The following is a 2,745-nucleotide window of genomic DNA, read 5'->3' as shown; positions in this document are numbered from 1 at the left end:
CTTTTACTTCCTCTAAATGATCAAGTTAGATCGTCTTTTCGGACACCGGTCCGGCCGTTGCCAGCCGCTCCGGGTCCAATCGGAGGACCTCACTAAACCATTCAATCGGTAGTAGCGACGGGCGGTGTGTACAAAGGGCAGGGACGTAATCAACGCGAGCTAATGACTCGCGCTTACTGGGAATTCCTCGTTCAAGGGAAATAATTGCAATTCCCTATCCCTAGCACGACCGGGGTTCAACGGGTTACCCAGACCTTTCGGCCAAGGTGAGCACACGCTGATCCGGTCAGTGTAGCGCGCGTGCGGCCCCGAACATCTAAGGGCATCACAGACCTGTTATTGCTCAATCTCGTGTGGCTGAACGCCACTAGTCCCTCTAAGAAGTTAGACGCCGACCGGGAAGGTCGCGTAACTATTTAGCAAGCCAGAGTCTCGTTCGTTATCGGAATTAACCAGACAAATCGCTCCACCAACTAAGAACGGCCATGCACCACCACCCACAGAATCAAGAAAGAGCTCTCAATCTGTCAATCCTCACTGTGTCCGGGCCGGGTGAGATTTCCCGTGTTGAGTCAAATTAAGCCGCAGGCTCCACTCCTGGTGGTGCCCTTCCGTCAATTCCTTTAAGTTTCAGCTTTGCAACCATACTTCCCCCGGAACCCAAAGACTTTGGTTTCCCGAAAGCTGCCGGAGAGGTCGTCAAAGTAACGCCCCCCGATCGCTAGTTGGCATCGTTTATAGTCAGAACTAGGACGGTATCTGATCGTCTTCGAACCTCTGACTTTCGCTCTTGATTAAAGAAAACATTCTTGGCAAATGCTTTCGCAGTTGTTCGTCTTGCGCCGATCCAAGAATTTCACCTCTAGCGGCACAGTACGAATGCCCCCGTCCGTCCCTCTTAATCATTACCTCGCGCTCCGAAAACCAACAAAATAGAACCGAGGTCCTATTCCATTATTCCATGCACCATTATTCAGGCGAACCGCCTGCTTTGAACACTCTAATTTTTTCAAAGTAAACGTTCCGGCCGCCGCCAACACTCAGTCAAGAGCACCGACGGTGAACCGAAGGTGAGGCCGGGCACGCCAGTACACGCCTTGCGACGGACCGACGGCCCGAGCCCAAAATCCAACTACGAGCTTTTTAACCGCAACAACTTAAATATACACTTTTGGAGCTGGAATTACCGCGGCTGCTGGCACCAGACTTGCCCTCCAATGGATACTCGTTAAAAGTTTTAGAGTGTACTCATTCCAATTACAGGGCCTCGTTAGAGTCCTGCATTGTTATTTTTCGTCACTACCTCCCCGCGTCGGGAATGGGTAATTTGCGCGCCTGCTGCCTTCCTTGGAAGTGGTAGCCGTTTCTCAGGCTCCCTCTCCGGAATCGAACCCTGATTCCCCGTCACCCGTAAGAACCTCGGTAGGCAGATACCGTACCGACGAAAGTTGATAGGGCAGACACTTGAATGATTTGTCGCCGGTGCAAGACCGTGCGATCCGCAAAGTTATCCAGAGTCACCAACGAGCACGGGCCGAGGCCCGGTCGGTTTTTGGTCTGATAAATGCACGCCTCCGTGAGTCGGCGCTTTTCGCATGTATTAGCTCTAGAATTACCACAGTTATCCAAGTAACACGTACGATCAAATGAACCATAACTGATTTAATGAGCCATTCGCAGTTTCACTGTACGAGAGCTCGTACTTACACTTGCATGGCTTAATCTTTGAGACAAGCATATGACTACTGGCAGGATCAACCAGGTAGCTATTCGCAGCAAACGAGGCTGCTGCGGGACGACGGGCGCCCCGCGTTTCTTTTCACACGTTCTCCGTGTACATCGCTACTCAAACACTACGCTCGCGGCTTGCACGAGCTCCGAAAACCGTCAATTCCGGACGCTGCCCGGCGATTCGAGTGCAATACTCGCGCCGAGGCACGCCGATAGCTTGCCACTGGATCCGACAGACCGCTCAAAACCCCGGCTAAGCATGGGCGACCGCGCGAACAGCATTACATCTGCCCATCGTGCCCGACGCCAACCGAGATCGATTCTGCTTCGATTCGCACTCGCGCGCGCATTCGCTCACACGACTGCCTGCTCCCTCATAGTAGTCACAGAATCCTGCATCGCCATGGTACCCCAGAACGGCCTCGGGATCGCGCGAGCTCGCGGCCGGATTTGGAGTTTGGGAAGGTGCGTGGCCGCTTGCCGTGGCCGCCGAACCGCGCCCCGGCCGGGCACTGCGCGCAACTCGAACGTTTGGACTCTGAAAATATTTCCCAACGTTTGGACTTTAACTTTTTGTCGAGACTTGAAAAAATTTCAGAGTCCAAACATCGACCCGCGGCAAAAACTTTTCCGAGGTCGAAAAATCCGCGCTCGGTCAAGAGAATATGCGCGGCCTGGGCGTTTGGACTCTAACATTTTTTGGAGTGGATGGGAAAAATTTTCAGGTCCACAACACCGACCCGCGCGTGATGCTCTCCCGAGTTCGGAAAATCCGCGCCAGGTGAAAGCTATGCGCGCGACCTGGTCGTTTGGACTCTAAAAAATTTTCAAGTCTCATCACACCAACAAAAAGTTAAAGTCCAAACACCGACTCGCGGCTAAAGCTCTTCCGACTTGGGAAAATCCGCGGCGGGTGAGGGCTATCCGCGCGACCTGGGCGTTTGGACTTTAACATATTTTTTTGGTGTGAATCGACTTGATAAAATTAATCTAATGCCATACAGTGTCAAAGTG

General features: G+C 52.6%; 1 non-coding gene across 1 annotated transcript; it reads right to left on the bottom strand.

Moving 5' to 3' along the window:
• LOC143472630 (small subunit ribosomal RNA) lies at positions 1-1,765 on the bottom strand (the record flags this gene model as incomplete). Its single annotated transcript, XR_013119975.1, has 1 exon — positions 1-1,765. It is a non-coding gene; the product is annotated as a small subunit ribosomal RNA (ribosomal RNA).
• Positions 1,766-2,745: the final 980 nt, after the last annotated feature.

Source organism: Clavelina lepadiformis, unplaced genomic scaffold (assembly GCF_947623445.1).
Source record: "Clavelina lepadiformis unplaced genomic scaffold, kaClaLepa1.1 scaffold_220, whole genome shotgun sequence".
Classification (NCBI taxonomy): domain Eukaryota; kingdom Metazoa; phylum Chordata; class Ascidiacea; order Aplousobranchia; family Clavelinidae; genus Clavelina; species Clavelina lepadiformis.
The sequence above is the reverse complement of the archived record's forward strand: the minus strand, read 5'-3'. Positions and strand labels throughout refer to the sequence as shown.